Below are 18,062 nucleotides of genomic sequence, written 5' to 3' on the forward strand. Positions count from 1 at the left end.
CATCGCCCAGGCTGAAGTGCAGTGGTGCGATCTCAGTTCGCTGCAACCTCCGCCTCCCGGGTTCAAGCAATTCTCCCTGCCTCAGCCTTCCACGTAGCTGGGATTTCAGGTGTGTGCCACCACGCCCACCTAATTTTTGTATATTTAGTAGAGACGGGGTTTTGCCATGTTGGCCAGGATGGTCTTGAACTCCTGACCTCAGGTGATCTGCCCGCTTCTGCTTCCCAAAGTGCTGGGATTACAGGTGTGAGCCACTGCACTCGGCCTGAAAGTGGGGTTCTTGAATCTTATGTCACAGCTCGCAAGCTGTAAGTCCTGGGACCAGTGCCTTAATCTCTCAGCCTTAGTCTTCTGTTTGTAAAATGGAGATAATGACACCTGGAGGTGTGGGGCTCCCAGGATAAATTGATGTCACTGTGCAGATCAAGCAACAAGCAAGTGCGTACCAAGCACATGGCACAGCACCTGGCCCCTGGGAAATGCTGGGGGATATTAGGGGATCTCACAGGTGCCCAGAGACAGGTGCATTGAGGCAGAGACCAGCTGGGACTGCAGCCTGGAGGTGTACGGCTGCTCTGAGGGGTAGGGATTTATCCTGCCTTGGTTTCAATTTGCAGAGGCCTGTGCCTGAGTGAGTGATATTATCCCTGAGGCCAGTGCTTTCAGCAACCCTATGAGGCTGGCATGGTCACTGTGCCTCTTTCAGGTGCCTGTGGGAAGACAGAGGCTCAGATCTATAGCTAGAATTGGAATTGGAGCCCATATGCCTCTGGATGTTTTGAGAGGCTTGCACAATTTAAAATGTGAATGTCAGGCCAGAGTGGTGGCTCATGCCTGTAATCCCAGCATTTTGGGAGGCCAAGGCAGGTGGATCACCTGAGGCCTGGAGTTTGAGAGCAACCTGGCCAACATGGCGAAACATTGTCTCTACTAAAAAATGTAAAAATTAGCCGGGTGTGGTGGTGGGTGCCTGTAATCCCAGCTACTCTGGAGGCTGAGGCAGGAGAATCACTTGAACCCAGGAGCTGGAGGTTGCAGTGAGCTGAGATTGCGCCACTACACTCCAGCCTGGGCAAAAGAGCGAGACTCTGTCTCAACAACAACAACAAAATAAATAAATAAAAATAAAAAAGCAAACATCTTTTCAAGGTAGGAGCTGAGAGAGGGATCTGGGAGAGGAGGGAGGAATCAAAGGGCCAAGAACACTCTGGGTGGATTCTCTCCTTCATCCCCATCCTAGTCCTGTGCCTGCTTTCCTCCAGCGTCTGGGAGTGCTGAGTGTTCAGTTGACCCAGTTCTCCTTCTCTGCTGGAATTTTGGCATCTGGCCCACGTGTCCAGTTCATTCACTCAGATATGATTTGCCAGATGTTATAGAGTTTCCTATGTGGCAAGCAGGTGCCAGGCTCTGAGAATACAGTGATGACACCAGAACCAGGCTCTGTCCCCAGAGCCCATGGTCATTCCTGTGGGGAGACAGACACATAACACACAACTGAACACAGTTAGGATAACGTCGAGTGGCCGGTGCTGTGAGGAAAGTGCCACAGAGTGTGTGACAGGGGTGGCCTGGCGGCCAGAGACGGCATCTCTATGGAGGTGATGTTTGAGTTGACAAGAAGAAACCAGCTGGGGAGAAATCTCTTGTGGAATATTCCAGGAAGAGAGAAGGCAAAGTCCTCAGGGAGCAGCCGTGGGTGCGGGACAGCGGGTGGAGCTGGGGTGAGGAGGAAGGAGGGGCTTCCCCAAGCCTGCCGGGAAGCCACAGGGAGCAGTTAGGGTTGATTCTGAGGGCAGATTCCAAGAGTCTTCTGGAAATGAAAAAAAAGCTTGCATTCTTTCCTCCCCTCCCATCCTTTGTGATTTGGGGGCTTCTTTTTTCCTTTTTCTTTTTGTTGTTGTTGTTTGAGACAGGGTCTTGCTCTGTGGCCCAGGCTGGAGTATAGTGGCCTGGCACAATCTCAGCTCACTGCAACCTCCATGTCCCAGGTTTAGGCAATCCTCCCGCCTCAGCCTCCTGAGTAGCTGAGTTTACAGGTGTGCACCACCACGCCTGGCTAATTTTTCTGCTTTTAGTAGAGATGGGTTTCTCCATGTTGCCCAGGCTGGTCTCGAACTCCTGGACTTGGCGACTTCATATTTTGAAACACATGTGAGAGCCTCTTGAAACTGGAAGGAAGGGTTGGTGCCCCCAGATTGCCTGAACTCACTCTTGTACCCACTTCCTAGTTGCTGTGAAGGGGGAAGGGCTGCCAGGTATGGCAGATTCGTGTCCTTCTCCTGGCCACCTTGCTGGAGATACCTGGGATTTTATACCACTCTACACCTGCAGGGGGGCCACTGGCTGAATTAGGGGTGCAAAAGCCTGACCTCTTTGCCTCAAATGGAACAACACTGTGGTGCTATTTAAAAATAGCCTTCAGGCTGGGTGTAGTGGCTCACACCTGTAATCCTAGCTCTTTGGGAGGCTGAGGCAGGTGGATCGCTTAAGCTCACGGGTTTGAGACTAGCCTGGGGCAATATGGTGAGACCCCATATCTACACAAAATTTTAAAAAGTTACCAGCCTGGCCAACATGGTGAAACCCTGTTTCTACTAAAAATACAAAAATTAGCTGGGCGTGGTGGCAGGTATCTGTAATCCCAGCTACTCCAGAGGCTGAGACAGGAGAATCGCTTGAATCCAGGAGGCAGAGCTTGCAGTGAGCCGAGATCACACCACTGCACTCCAGCCTGGGTGACAGAGCAAGACTCTGTCTTAAATAAATAAATAAATAGCTGGATGTGGTGACTCACACCTGTGGTCCCAGCACTTTGGGAGGAGCAGGAGGATTGCTTGAGATTGGAGGATTGCTTGAGCCCAGGAGGTCAAGGATGCAATGAGCCATGATTGCACCACTGCACTCTAGCCTGGGCAATATAGGAAGACCCTGTTTAAAAATAAAGGATAGCCTTCTCTCTTGAGCTTCCCTCCCTTCATTAATCATGTGAAGCTGAAAGCCTGTCTCAGGCTCTGCTTCCGGGAGAGAGAGCCTTGGACAGGCCGATAGGGGCTATGTGTTCTGTAGTCTAGAAATTGGGTTCTGGGATCATGGAACCAGGTGACCCCTGGAGGTATTTCCTTCTAGCTTTAAGAGTCACTAAAGCTGTGTGATTTCCTCAAGTCACATAGCAAGTTAGTGGCGGAGCCAGGTCCACAAACTACTCACAGCCTGAAGGCACTGGGGGCTGGGGGCTAGGGGGATCTGCCCGTGAATGGTCAATACGGTGCAGAGGCCGAGGCCCCAGCTGTGGTTCATCCAAGGCTGTGCTCCCAGATGAAGCTCTGGATCTCAGGTAAGGCCCACTGTGCTGTAATTACTCCAGAGACTTTAGTTTCCTGAATTCCACTCCCTTTCCCTCTGTATTAGAATGATTCACACTAAAGTGTGAAAGATTGTCAGCTCAGAACCCTCCCAGAAGCAATGCATCCTGAAAAGAAAGTGCTTGTTAACCCACATCAATCTCTAACTGAATGGACTTTTTGACAGGTATAAAGTGAGTTGGAAAAACGCACACTGTGTAAATCTGGGACCTCTGGGGCTCAGAAGGGTTCCTCAGCTTCCCCAAGATCAGCTTCCCCACCCTTATTTCTGCTTCTCCCTGCAATTAGAACACATATTTTTGGTTTATTTTGAGACAGAGGCTCGCTCTGTTGCCCAGGGTGGAGTCCAGTGGTGCAATCTCAACTCACTGCAACCTCTGCCTCCCGGGTTCAAGCAATTCTCCTGCCTCAGCCTCCCAAGTAGCTGGGATTACCATGCCAAGCTCATTTTTGTATTTTTAGTAGAGGCGGGGGTTTCACCATGTTGGCCAGGCTGGTCTCAAACTCCTGACCTCGAATGATCTGCCTGCCTTGGCCTCCCAAAGTGCTGGGATTACAGGCCTGAGCCACCGCGCCCGGCCTCAGACCACATCTGTTGAGAAATGCATGTCGTCTTCTTCAGGTTCCCACAGCACGGCCGGTCAAAAGTGTGTCACTGGAAGTGAAGGTGATGCAGTTGAAAAAATAATGTTGTCAAAAGTGTATTTTTGCAGAGGCTGGTGGTTTGAAGTAATCTCCCTGATAAGCAGTTTATTTCTCTGGAGAGTGAACAACTGTGCATGATTTAGTAAATTTCCATGCCCCGTTCTGAAGGGCTGGCATCCCTTCTTGGCTCAGGCAGGCTTGTAGCATAGACCTGAGGACATGGGGTCCGGGGTGGGGTGGTATTCCCGAGGCATGGCGGCCACACTGGATGGGGCCTCACCCTGTCTCTGCCCTTACTGTGCAAGTGCCCTGGGGCAAGTCACTTACCTTTTGCAAGGCACAGTTTCCTCATCTGTGAAACAACTGGAGTTGGCTATTCCGGAACCTTGGGACTCAAAGCGTGGTCTGCAGACCAGTGGTATCTGCAGCACCTGGGAGCTTGTTAGAAATGCAGAGTCCAGCCAAGCGTGGTGGCTCACACCTGTAATCCCTACACTTTGGGAGGCCGAGGTGGGTGGATCACCAGAGGTAAGCGGTTTGAAACCAGCCTGGCCAAAACAGTGAAACCCTATCTCTACTAAAAATACAAAAATTAGGCAGGCATGGTGGCGTGCACCTGCAGTCCCAGCTACTCGGGAGGCTGAGGCAGGAGAATTGCTTGAACCTGGGAGGTGGAGGTTGCAGTGAGCCGAGGTCACGCCACTTTACTCTAGCCTGGGCGACAGAGTGAGACTCTGTGGAAGGAAGGGAGGAAGGGAGGAAGGGAGGAAGGGAGGAAGGGAGGAAGGAAGGAAGGAAGGAAGGAAGAAAGGAAGGAAGGAAGGAAGGAAGGAAGGAAGGAAGGAAGGAAGGAAGGAAGGAAGGAAGGAAGGGAGGGAGGGAGGGAAGGAAGGAAGGAAGGGTCCAGCCGGGCACAGTGGCTCACCCCTGTAATCCCAGTGCTCTGGGAGGCTGAGGCAGGAGGATTGCTTGAGGCCAGGAGTTTGAAACCCACCTAGGCAATACAACGAGATTTTGTCTCCTAAAAATAAAAACAGAAATAATCTTCCAGGTGCAGTGGCTCACGCCTGTAATCCCAGCACTTTGGGAGGCCAAGGTGGGTGGATTACGAGGTCAGGAGATCGAGACCATCCTGGCTAACATGGTGAAACCCTGTCTCTACTAAAAATATTTTTTAAAAATTAGCCAGGAGTGGTGGTGGGCGCCTGTAGTCCCAGCTACTCGGGAGGCTGAGACAGGAGAATGGCGTGAACCTGGGAGGCAGAGCTTGCAGTGAGCCGAGATCATGCCACTGCACTCCAGCCTGGGCAACTGAGCAAGACACCGTCTAAAAAAAAAAAAAAAATTATCCAGGCATGGTGGTGCACACCTGTAGTCCCAGCTACTCGGGAGATTGAGGTGGGAGGATTGCTTGGACCCAGGAGTCTGAGGCTGTTGTGAGCTGTGATCATGCCCCTGCACTCCAGCCTGGGCAACGGAGTAAAACCCTGTCTCAAAAAAAAAAAAAAAAAAGAAGAAGAAGAAGTGCAGTATCCCAGGCGCTACCCCAGACCTTCTGACTGAGTCTATATTTTAACAAGATTCCAGGTAATGTGTCTGCATGGCACAGTTTGAGGAACCCTTCTCTGGAGCAGACTCCTCCAATGTGCTCCTTGCACCAGCCCCGTCAGTGTCATCTGAGAGACAAAGCATGCTGGAAATGCAAGTTCATGGGCCCCCTGACCTACTGAATTGTATCTCTGAGGGAGGGGCCTGGAGCCTGTGTTTTTAACAGCCTCTCCAGGTGGTTCTTTTTTTTTTTTTTTTTTTGAGAGGGAGTCTGGCTCTGTCGCCCGGGCTGGAGTGCAGTGGCCGGATCTCAGCTCACTGCAAGCTCCGCCTCCCGGGTTTACGCCATTCTCCTGCCTCAGCCTCCCGAGTAGCTGGGACCACAGGCGCCCGCCACTTCGCCCGGCTAGTTTTTTGTATTTTTTAGTAGAGACGGGGTTTCACCGTGTTAGCTAGGATGGTCTTGATCTCCTGACCTCGTGATCCGCCCGTCTCGGCCTCCCAAAGTGCTGGGATTACAGGCTTGAGCCACCGCGCCCGGCCCCTCCAGGTGGTTCTTAAGCCCACTGAGGTTTGAGAAGCATGGCAGCTCAGACTCAACAGTGATGGTAGCTGAAGTGTAGCTGTGGTGCAGCTGCTGAACTCGGAACCTGTTTTGTTTTTGTGCTGCTTTCAGAAATGTGCACACACTTGCATTTCACAGCAACTTTGTGATGTTGTCTGTCCTTATCTTTGCTCTGCCTAAGAGATAAGTGGGTTTTAAGGGAGGTTATGTGAATTGCCTACACTCTTTCTGTCTCACAATGTCTTGCAATAGCAGTATTCACATAAAACATTTCTGGCAAGTGTCAGTGAGCTATTACAGGTGATAAAACTTCTTGTAAATATTTGTTCCTTGATTATAAATGACGGAGGCTCTGTTGGAACAGGAGCTGGCATAGATCTTGTAGGTCTTGCCCAAGGCTCAGGAGCTGATGAACTGCAACTCCTCTGTTTTACTGCTTAGTATTTTGATTAGAGAATAAATTCATATGGTTTCAACATCATGTGAAATAGAACTATAGCAAAGAGTTTTCTTCCCACTCCTGTCCCATAACCGGCCTCACCGGGTAACTGTTTTTATTTTATTGGGTCTAATCTAATTAGAGCTGATCCTCAGGAAAACTGAGAAATCTCCTGATCTATGGCTCTCCTGTGGCCCCCCAAATCTCTGGACTTACAGTGTATGCATTTTTGCAACTTATTTTACTACCCTGACAGAAAGTCCATTGAATTCTAGATTTATTTGGGTTAACAAACATCTTCTTTTAAAGATACACAGACTGAGCGCGGTGGCTCACACCTGTAATCCCAGCACTTTGGGAGGCTGAGGCGGGTGGATCATGAGGTCAAGAGATGGAGACCATCTGGCTAACATGGTGAAACCCTGTCTCTATTGAAAGTACAAAAATTACCTGGGCGTAGTGGCGCTCACCTGTAGTCCCAGCTACTCAGGAGGCTGAGGCAGGAGAATTGCTTGAACCCAGGAGGCGGAGGTTGCGGTGAGCCGAGATCGTGCCACTGAGCTCCAGCCTGGTGACAGAGCGAGACTCCATCTCAACAAATAAATAAATAAATAAAATAAAATAAAATAAATTAATTAAATAAAATAAAGATGCACTGTCTCTGAAAGGTGTCTGAGTTGCCAATATTTCACGCTTTAGTGTGAATTATTCTAATATATTCACTTTATGCAAATGCAAGCATATACAAATATATAGATAGAGATACAGATAGATGAAAGGGCTGGGCGCAGTGGCTCATGCCTGTAATCCCAGCACTTTGGGAGTCTGAGGTGGGCAAATCACTTGAGCTTAGGAGTTCCAGGCCAGCCTGGGCAATGCAGTGAAACCCCATCTCTACCAAAAATACAAAAAAAAAGCTGAGTGTGGTGGTGCACACCCGTGGTCTCAGTTACTCAGAAGACTGAGACGGAGGATCGCTTGAGCCCAGGAAGTGGAGGTTGCGGCAAGCTGAGATGGCACCACTGCACTCCAGCCTAGGTGACAGATTGAGATCCTGTCTCAATAAAAAACATCCCCCCCACCAAACCCCTTCCACAGATACTTATAGATAAAAGCTTTGCCACCTCTGCTGAACAGAGCTTCCAACACAGAATACACACCGTTCAGTATCTTGCTTGTTTTACTGAATCTATCATGCTATACTATTGTGTGGTGAACATGCAGGTTATACCATCTGTTATCACAGACACTGAGGACATGACTAATCTCATACATGTGGCCTGTTGCAGGTACATACTATATACGCAGGATAAATTCCCAGAAACGGTATTGCTAAGTATCTGCATTTGTAATTTGAGAGATATTGCCAATTTCCACTCCATAAGGTTAATACCAATTTATACTTCCATCAGCTTTGGACGAAAAATTAGTTTCCCCACATCATTGCCAACACATTAAATTGGATTTATATCTTTGGATTTTTACCAATCTGATAGTTGAAAAACAGGGACTCAATGTAGTCTTAATTTAAATTTGTTATGAAAAGTTTTAAATGTATAATATGTTTAAGGCCTATTTCTTTTTCTATGACTGTCTTACTCATGTTGTTTGCTTATTTTAAAAATTAAATTGTTGGCTTTTTCTTTTTGATTTCCACGAGCTGTTTACATATTAGTGAGATTAGTCTTTTGTGCCTTTGATATAAATTGCATTCAGTTTAGTGTTTCTCTTTTATTTTGTTGATTTTTTTGGTTTAGTATATACAAGGTTTTATTTCTATGGAGTCAAATTTATCAGTCTTTTCTTTTATGGTTTCTGAATGTTTAATCATAGGTACTAAAACCTTCCCACTTTAAGAAAACACGATGTGTGTTTTTTTGTTTGTTTGGTTTTTTTTGTTTGTTTGTTTTTTTGAGGTGGAGTTTTGCACTTGTCGTCCAGGCTGGAATGCAATGGCGCAATACCGGCTCATTGCAACCTCCGCCTCCCAGGTTCAAGTGATTCTCCTGCCTCAGCCTCCCAAGTAGCTGGGATTACAGGCATACACCACCATGCCCGGCTACCACCATGCCTGGCTAGTTTTGTATTTTTAGTAGAGATGGGGTTTCACCATGTTGATCAGGCTGGTTTTGAGCTCCCGACCTCAGGTGATCTGCCTGCCTCAGCCTCCCAAAGGGCTGGGATTCCAGGTGGGAGCCACCACACCCAGCCAAAAACACAATGTGTCCTATGTTTTCTTCTATTATTTTATATTCAGTTTTTGATCCTTTTGGAATTTATCCCGATGTGTGCTGTGAGGAGTAGATCCAATATTAATTTTTCTTCCAGATGACTTTTTTCAGCAAATTGAGAAGCTATTTTATCATAAGCTGTTTATTGTGAGCTCTTTTCTCTGTATGTATTTGAGTCTGTTTCAGAACTTGCTACTCTTTTCCATCAGTTTCTCTTTCTATTCATGTTCATTCAAGTTCCCACTGTTTTGTTTATTGATGTTGATAATATTTAAAAATATATATATTTCTTATAGAGACAGGGTCTCCCTATGTTGCCCAGGCTGGTCTTGAACTCCTGGACTCAAGGGATCCTTCCACCTCAGCCTCTCAAAGTGCTGGGATTACAGGCCTGAGCCACTAAGCCTGGCCCTAAAAAATATATTTTAATATATGAAAGGGATGTTCCCCTTATATTTTGAGCTCTTTCAGGCTATTCTTGCTCATTTTTTTCCATTTGAACTTTAAATCTAATATCTAATTCCACAAACACAGAGGAAAGCTGAAGTATAACGCACATGCAGAAAAGTAAATGAATTGGAAGTATACAGCTCGATGAGCTATCACAAAGTGAACACACCCTTGCAACTATTACCAGCATGTAGAAACCCCCAACTCAGATCCCTAAACAGTCACTATCCCACCCTCCCTCCAAAGGTGCATCCCTTCCCTCCCCTCCCCCTCCTCTCCCCTCCTCCTCCCATCCCCTCTTCTTTTTCTTTGTCTTTCTTTGAGACAGGGTTTCTCTCTGTTGCCTAGGCTAGAGCTCAGTGGTGCTAGTATCTAGGCTCACTGCAGCCTCTGCCTCCCAGACTCAAGCAATCCTCCCAAGTAGCTGGGACTACAGGCACAAGCCACTATGCCTGGCTAATTTTTTATTTTTTTGTAGAGATGGGATCTCACTATGTTGTCCAAACTGGTCTTGAACTCCTGGGCTCAAGCAGTCTGCCTACTTCAGATCCCAAAGTGCTGGGACAGCAGGTGTGAGCCACTGTGTCCGGCCCTTACTTCTCGTCATAGATTGGTTTTGCTGTGTTTTTAAAAAAACTTCAAATACATGTATTCTTTTGTGTCTGATTTCTTTTGCTCAACATTTTATTTGTGAGGTTTATTTATCCACATGCCATGAACATTGTAACACATGACTTTTGGTGCCCATGTATACACATTTCTGTTGGGTACTAACTTATGAAAGAAATTGCTAAGCTGTGGGATATACACATGTTGAATTTCAGAAAATACTGCCAAACTGTTTTCCAAGTAGATGTGTGACAATTTACCCTCCTTCCAGAAACGTCTGAGAATTCCAGTTATTCCACATCCTTGCAACACTTGGATTTTTTGGTCTTTTAAATTTTATTTACTCTGGTGTGTGTGTAGTGGTAATTAATTGTGTTTGAGCATCTTATTATATGTTTATTAGCCATTTAAATATACTGTCTTGTGAAATGCATTGGGATTGCTTTAAATTTGTACATTAACTTCAGAGAATTGGACATACTTATGGTGTTAAATCTTCACATCCAAGAACACAGTATATCTTTTTCCATTTGTTTAACTCTTCTGTGTCCTGTAGCATTGTTTACAATTTTTTAGTATATATCTTGCACATTTCTTGATAAGTTTATTTCTAGGTATTTTACATTTTTGTTGTTATGTAAGTGGTCTCTTTTCTAACTGGCTAGTGTGTGCGTTTGTTTGTTTGTTTGTTTTGTTTGTATTTATTTATTTATTTTTTGAGATGGAGTCTCGCTCTGTTGCCCAGGCTGGAGTGCAATGGTATGATCTTGGCTCACTGCAACCTCCGGCTCCCGGGTTCAAGCGATTCTCCTACCTCAGCCTCCCAAGTAGCTGGGATTACAGGCACCTGCCACCATGCCTGTCTAACTTTTGTATTTTTAGTAGAGATGGGGTCTCACCATGTTGACCAAGCTGGCCTTGAACTCCTGACCTTAATTGATCCACCCGCCTTGGCCTCCCAAAGTCCTGGGATTACAGGCATGAGCCATCACACTCGGCCTTTTTGTTTGTTTGTTTTTGAGACAGGGTCTCACTGTGTTGCCCAGGCTAAAGTGCAGTGGTTCAATCACAGCTCACTATAGCTCTGAACTCCTGGGCTCAAATGATCCTCCCACCTCAGCCTCCCAAGGAGCTGGGACAGCAAGCATGTAACATTGTGTCCAACTAACTTTTGTATTTTTTATGTATAGACAGGGTCTTGCTATGTTGCCCAAGCTGGTCTCAAACTCCTGGCCTCAAGTGATCCTCCCAAAGCACTGAGATTATAGGCATGAGCCACCGTACATGGCCTCTGGCTATTGTTTATAGTAGTTTCTTAGTTGATTCTCTTGGATGTTCTAGATTTATAATCATCTTATCTACAAGTGGAAATAACTTCACCTCCTCCTATTTAACTCTTGTATCTCAGCCTGACGTGGTGGCTCACACCTATAATCCCAGCACTTTGGGAGGCCAAGGTGGATGGATCATGAGGTCAGGAGATCGAGACCATCCTGGCTCACATGGTGAAACCCCGTCTCTACTAAAAAAAAATACAAAAAATTAGCTGGGCATGGTGGCGGGCACCTGTTGTCCCATCTACTCGGGAGGGTGAGGCAGGAGAATGGCATGAACCCGGGAGGTGGAGTTTTGCACTGAGCCAAGATTGCACCACTGCACTCCAGCCTGGGTGATAAAAAAACTATTGTATCTCTAATTTCGTTTGCTGATGTAATTGCATTGGCTATTACCTCCTGTATAATGGTAGTGAGCATAATCGTGTTGCTTCTTTCTTTAGTGGGAATGCTTCTAGTGATTTTAAGTTATGCAAAATGCTGGCCTTTATCTGAGGTTGAGGTATTTTATCATGTTAGGTAATTATCCATCAATTCCTACTTTTCCTGATTTTTATCAGGAAAAGGTGTTGGAATTTTGTTAAATGCTTATCTAGCATTTACAGATCTCCCAGAACCTACTACAGTTGTCCTTTCGTATACTTGCAGAACTGGTTCCAGAACCCCCAAAGATACCAAAATCCATGGATGCTCAGGTCCCTTATATAAAATAGCATAGTATTTGCATACAACCTACTCACACCCTCCCATGTAATTTAAATCATCTCTAAATTACTTATAATAACTAATACAATGTAAATACTATATAAATAGTTGTTATACTATCTTGTTTGGGGAGTAATGACAAGAAAAATGTCTGTACATGTTCAGTACAGATGCAATCATTGCAGACCTCACTACATTTTTTTTTTTATTTGAAATGTTTGTGAGTACATAGTAGGTATATATAGCTATCAAATACTAGGTCTTATTCATTCTGTCTATGTTTTTGTACCCACCAACCATAATTTCCACTTCTTCCCATCCACCAACCACCCTTCCCAGCCTCTGGTAACTGTCCTACTCTTCATCTCCATGAGTTTAATTGTTTTAATTTTTAGTACCCACATACAAGTGAGAACATGTAATATTTATCTTTCTGTGCCTGCTTATTTCACTTAACATAATGATGAACTCATGTGGTTACAAATGACAGGATCTCATTCTTTTAATGGCTGAATAGTACTCCATTCTGTATATATACTACATTTTCTTTCCTTCTTTCTTTCTTTTTAATTTTTTTTTGGAGATGGAGTCTCTCTGTGGCACAGGCTGGAATACAGCGATGTGATCTCAGCTTACTGCAACATCCGCCTCCCAGGTTCGAGTGATTCTCCTGCCTCAACCTCCCAAGTAGCTGGGATTACAGGTGTGCAGCACCATGCCTGGCTAATTTTTGTATTTTTAGTTGAGACGAGGCTTCACCACGTTGGGTAGGCTGGTCTCGAATTCCTGACCTCAGGTGATCTGCCAGCCTCAGCCTCCCAAAGTGCTGGGATTACAGGCATGAACCATGAGCCTGGCCCCTCCCTTCTCCCCCCCTCCTCTCCCCCTCCTCTTCCTTTTTTTTTTTTTTTTTCTGAGATGGGGTCTCACTCTGTCACCCAGGCATGATCAGTGCAGTCATGGCTCACTGCAGCCTCAATCTCCCAGGCTCAATTGATCCTCCTACCTCAGCTTCCCAAGTAGCTGGGACTACAGGCACACTACCACATCTGGCTAATTTTTGTATTTTTTTGTAGAGATGGGGTTTCGCCATGTTGCCCAGGCTGGCCTCAAACTCCTAGGTTCAACTGATCCTCTGGTCTCAGTTTCCCAAACTGTTGAGATTACAGGAGTGAGCCACCAAGCTCGGGTCACATTTTCTTTATATATTCATCTGCTAATAGGCACTCAGGTTGCTTCCAAATCTCGACTATTGTGAATAGTGCTGCAATAAACATGGGAGTACAGATATGTCTTCAATATACTGATTTCCTTTCTTTTGGGTATATACCTGGCAGTGGGGTTGCCCCATCATATGGTAGCCTAAACTACATTTTCAATTTGTGGTTGGTTGAAACTGAAGATGCAAAATCCATGGACACAGAAGACTGACTGTATTATGTTATCTTAAGAAGTTTCCTAATATTGAACCATCCTTGCACTCTTGGAATAAAGTCTCTTTGATTTTTCAGTGTCTTGTGCCCCCAACTGGAGAAGCTCCTTTGACTGAGCCAATAGCTACTGTGGACTCTTGTGGACATGGTCTGTGGACATGGACAGGGCCAGTACCCATAGGCCTAAGTCTCCTTTCCTGCAGTAAGAAATTATTGGTTTGATTCTCTTCCAAGAAACCCAGCTCAAAGTCCTTTCTGGTGTCAGGGAGAATAGAAACTGGGTTTTCCCACGGAGTTAGAAAAAACTACAGTCTTTTCCAATTTATTCTTGTTTTTATTAACTTTTAAAACAAAGCAAAACATATTAAAACCCTAAAAACAAAACCAAAGAATCTTTATCCTGTTATACTCAGCTTTGTTTATATAATGTTTTGGAGGATGTCCCAATGACCTTTTAGAGTCCCTGGGCTGTTATAAAACAAAACTTGGGACTCACTTCCCTGGTGTTTCTCAAGAAGAATGGAAAACTTAAAAAGTTAAAATAGTCTGGGCCAGTAACAAAGAAAAACCTTTATGTTCTTGGTCACTGGAGAATGTGGTACTTAATCCCTAGAAGCAGGTATACACTGGGTGGGGCAGCCCAGTGGTTAAGATGGTCCCTGTTTTGCAGCTTACTGTATGATCTCAGACAAGTTACCTCATCCTTCTGGTCCTCCATTTCCTCATCAGTAAGAGAAGATGATAATATTGAGCCCAGGAGTTCAAGACCAGCCTGGGCACCATGGCAAAACCCCATCTCTACAAAAAAAAAAAAAAATTTATATATATATATATATATATATATATAAAATACAAAAAATTAGCTGGGTGTGCTGTTGCATGCCTGTAATCCCAGCTACTCAGGAGGCTGAGGTGGGAGGATTGCCTGAGCCTGGGGAGGTCAAGGCTGCAGTGAGTGGAGATTGCACCACTGCACTTCAGTCTGGGTGACAGAGTAAGACCCTGTCTCAAAAAAAAAAAAAAAAAAAAAAGAGAGAGAGAGAAGATAATGGTTTTCAACTCCAGCCTTGTTGGGAGGCAATTAGTTAGTGCTTGGAAAATTCCTTGGGACATGGTAAGCACCCAGTGAATGTGGAGGAGCCTGTGGGGATAAGATCATGCAGTAGGGATTGAGCTAGGTGGTCTCTGCATTCAGTGGCCATTTCTGACCTTCACTGAACCTATTCCTCAAGCAGATATCTGCAGGGTGTGCTTAGACAAAAGATGGGCCTGTTCTCAAGGTCTAGGCTTCTACCATTAAGCAAAATAATGAAGTTAAAAACAAAATCTCCTTTTGTAAGTGTTTAGGCTATAGGAACCAAAGGAATGGAGCTGAAGATTCCTTCAGGTGGGCATTTTGGGGAACACATCTGTGAATGAATGGGAAGAGGATACGGGCCAACGCTCTCGGCTCCTGACCAGGGGGTCCTGAGGGCTTAAACTCCAAGGAAGGGAGCGCTCTTATAAGCGGGGCAGTGGCTTTCCAATGGAGCATCTGCAAAGTGGGTCTCTGGGGTAGTGCTGCAGAGACCATATGGTGTTTGTGTTTGAGAGAATGAAGGGGGCATTTTTGCTGTGGGCAGAAGGGACAGTTTTTTCATGATAGATGAGCAAGAAGGGAGAGCTATGGGACAGATCTGGCTGGTCAGTGGCCAAGTACTGCCTCTCAAGGTGAGTTTAGAGTAGCATTGGACTGGCTTTCTTTTGGGGGTTCTGTTTCATTTGATGAAGCATGAGCCAGGTTGGAGCCTTCATCACCAGCTTGCTGTTTCCAATGAGCAATTTTCTATTGTTAAAATTGGAGTATAACTTATTTAAAATAAAATTCTTACTTAAAATGTGTCTTATCAGGACACATTTTTTTTTTTTTTGAAACAGGGTCTCTGTCGCCCATGCTGGGGTGCAGTGGCACAACCATGGCTCACTACAACCTCGACCTCCTGGGCTCAAGTGATCCTCCCACCTTAGCCTCCTCAGTAGCTGGGACCACAAGTGCATGCCACCACGCCTGGCTAATTTTTGAATTTTTAGTAGAGATGGGGTTTCACCATGTTGCCCGGCATGTCTCAAACTCCTGAGCTCAAGTGATCTGCCCTCCTCAGCTTCCCAAAGTGCTGGGGTTACAGGCGCCCAGACTGATATATATATATATACACACACACACATATGTGTGTGTGTGTGTGTGTGTGTGTATTTTGAAACAGGGTCTCACTCTGTTGCTCAGGCTGGAGTGCAGTGACACGATCATGGCTCACTGCAGCTTTGCCCTCCCAGGCTAAAGTGATCCACCTGCCTCAGCCTCCTGAGTAGCTGGGACCACAGGCGAGCACCACCATGCCTGGCTAATTAAAAAAACATTTTTTTTTCTCTAGAGACGTGGTCTCCCTATGTTGCCCAGGCTGGTTTCAAACTTCAGGCCTCAAACCATCCTCCAACCTCGGCCTCCCAAAGTGCTGGGATTCCAGGCGTGAACCACTGTGCCTGGCCAAAATACACAATCTTAAATGTTCAGTTCGGTGGTATAGTAGTTTCCCAGAGCTTCCATAAGAAAGTACCACATTTGGTGGCTTAAAGCAACAGAAATGTATTCTCTCATAGATCTGGAGGCTAGAAATCCAAGATCAAGGTGCTGGCAAGGCCGTGATCTCTCTGAAGGCTCTAGGGGAGGATCTTTTTCTGCTTCTTCCCAGCTTCTGGTGTCTGCGTACAATTCCTGGTGCTGCATGGTCTGTGGACCTCACTGCGGTTTCTCAATCATCATGTGGTCTTCTCCCTGTCTCTCTCTCTCTCTCTCTCTTTGAGACAGAGTCTTGCACCGTCGCCCAGGCTGGAGTGCAGTGGCGTGATCTTGGCTCACTGCAACATCCGCCTCCTGGGTTCAAGCAATTCTCCTGCCTCAGCCTCCTGAGTAGCCGGGATTACAGGTGTGCATCACCATGCTCAGCTAATTTTTGTATTTTTAGTAGAGATGGGGTGTCACCATGTTGGCCAAGCTAGTCTCAAACTCCTGATTTCAAGAGATCTGTCTTCCTCGGCCTCCCAAAACGCTGGGATTATAGGCATGAGCCACTGTGCCCGGCCATCTCTCTCTTCTTATCAGGACATCAGTCATTGGATTGGGCCTACTAATCTGGTATGACCTCACTCTCATTTGACTAATGATGTCTGCAAATACTCTGTTTCCAAACAAGGTCATATTCTGAGATTCCAGGTAAGATATGAATTGGGGGCAGGTGGCACTGTTCAACCCGGTACAGATATGTTTTATTGACAATTATGTGTACCCATGTGACCACCACTCTAACAAAGAAGAGATAGAACATTTCCAGGCTGGGCACAGTGGCTCACTCCTGTAATTCCAGCACTTTGGGAGGCCGAGATGGGTGGATCACCTGAGATCAGGAGTTTGAGACCAGCCTGGCCAACATGGTGAAACCCTGTCTCTACCAAAAATACAAAAATTAGCTGGGTGTGGCAGCACATGCCTAAAAGCCCGGCTACTCAGGAGGCTGAGGCAGGAGAATCCCTTGAACCCAGGAGGCAGAGGTTGCAGTGAGTCGAGATCCTAATGCCCCTTTCCAGTCAGATCCTACCACCACCACCCACCCCGAATAACCACAGTTCTGATTCCTATCACCATAGATTAGTTTATTGACCTGTTCTTGCATTCAAATAGCTGGAATTACGTAGTGTGCACGCTTTTGTGTCTGGCTGCTTTTGCTCAAAATAATGTTTTTGAGATTCATCCATGTTGCTGCACAGATCAGCAGTTTGTTCCTTTTAATTTCAGAGTAATAATCCACTGTCTGATTATGGCATAGTTCATATGTCCAGTCTTCTGTTGGTGGATATTTGGATGATTTTCAGTTTTAGAAGTGCCTAAGATTCACAGTATGAATACAGCAGCAATATGCATTCTTGGTCATTCATCTTGTGGCCATAGAGTTTGATTTTTCTAGGTTAAATTCTAGGAGTGGGATTGCTGGGTCAGAGGCTAGGTATGTGTTTAACTTTGTTAGAATCTCCAGTCTTCCAAAATGACAATCCCAGCTTATACTCTCAAGGGTAATGTGGAGGGCCCCAGTTACCATGCATCCTGCGAACTCAAACAGTGATTTTCTTGGCGACAGATATTTTCTTTGATCCATGGAGGGGATAACCCCTCTGCCGAGGTTTCCATCACAGAGCTCTCAAGCTAAACACCCTCCAGCTGCTGCAGCCTACCCCGCTCCTTTTTGTTTTGTTTTCTTTTCTTTTGTCTCCTGCTGCTCTCAGGAAGCACAAAAGCCTGTTGGAGGCCCTTTGTCTACTGTCCCAGCACCAGTGTGGGTGCTCCACAGTCTGTTCTTTTACTCTTAAGGCCCCTTGCTAGTCACAGGTCAGAGGTTGGAGGTCAAGGGTCAGAGGTTGGAGGTCAAGGGTCAGAGGTCAGAAGCTGGAGTTCTTCAGCAGAACATCAGCAGCTTCCTTGAGCAGGAGCGGTTTCCAGTGTTCAAGGGTTTCATTGACTGGTCCTACGCTGGGCTTCTTTCTTGCCTTCTTTCACAATCAAGTAAGTATTTTGCTGACAGATCTCTATTGATAATGCAAAAACAATAGCAAAAGGGGAAATGATTCAAAAATAAGAGAAAAAGCCTACGTTTTTCCAAAACCCATTTTTTTTACTATTAGTAATACGAGTGAGTAATGATAACAATAGCAA

At 45.8% G+C, this 18,062-nt stretch overlaps 1 protein-coding gene across 3 annotated transcripts in view; it reads left to right on the plus strand.

The window, feature by feature from the left end:
• Positions 1-18,062, plus strand: part of IL34 (interleukin 34) — a 72,812-nt gene that overhangs the window by 25,590 nt on the left and 29,160 nt on the right. Inside the window, exon 1 of one of the 3 annotated variants that reach the window (XM_031658108.1) lies at positions 17,113-17,912. The exons of the other annotated variants lie outside the window; for them this stretch is intronic. The gene's annotated coding sequence lies outside the window, so the exon portion shown is untranslated. Of the gene's footprint in view, positions 1-17,112; positions 17,913-18,062 lie in introns of those variants that run through there. 3 annotated transcript variants of the gene reach the window in all.

The sequence above is a fragment of the Papio anubis genome, chromosome 18 (assembly GCF_008728515.1).
Source record: "Papio anubis isolate 15944 chromosome 18, Panubis1.0, whole genome shotgun sequence".
Taxonomy (NCBI): Eukaryota; Metazoa; Chordata; class Mammalia; order Primates; family Cercopithecidae; genus Papio; species Papio anubis.